The sequence below is a fragment of the Oryctolagus cuniculus genome, chromosome 11, assembly GCF_964237555.1.
Source record: "Oryctolagus cuniculus chromosome 11, mOryCun1.1, whole genome shotgun sequence".
Classification (NCBI taxonomy): domain Eukaryota; kingdom Metazoa; phylum Chordata; class Mammalia; order Lagomorpha; family Leporidae; genus Oryctolagus; species Oryctolagus cuniculus.
The window spans coordinates 108893237-108893862 of NC_091442.1; positions in this window are offsets into that span (position 1 = coordinate 108893237).

Below are 626 nucleotides of genomic sequence, written 5' to 3' on the forward strand. Positions count from 1 at the left end.
AAGTGTAATATACACATGCATATGTATGTGTGTGTGTATGTATGTGTGTGTGTGTGTGTGTGTTTCTTTGTGTCTCTGGGGTCTTCAGAATGTTTGTAGAAAAGCACGTTATGGAAAAGCTATGCATAGATTTCAAAGTTTTTCTGCACCAAACGAATCTTTTAATTCCATTTCCATGAACTTGTTGAAGTAGTATCCCCATATATATATTTAATCAAAGTAAACACAGCTGCCTCCTTAGGCTTAAACAACAGCTTAAATTCTCATTTTCTAAAGACCAAATGGGGATTCGTGACCAGGTGGCAATCTGGAACCTGGGTGCCTTCCATCTTGTCTTCCAGGGCCTCCACACTACCTGTACCCAGTCCCCGGCTGGGGAGAGTGTGAGGGACCACCAGTCATCTCCCTCCTGTTCTATTGGCCGGAGCCCTGGAGTGTGTCACTACCTCGCTGTACCAGGGACTGTGTGACCAGAGGAAAAGGAGAGAGATACCAGAGGCTAGTCCGTCTCGGGCGCACGGCCCCGTATCTCCGATCTCTCTCATTTCCACAGGATTCTGAGTGAGAAAGGCACTGTTCCCATTTTCTAGGCTGCATGACTCCAACTTTGGAAAGTTAAGCAGCTT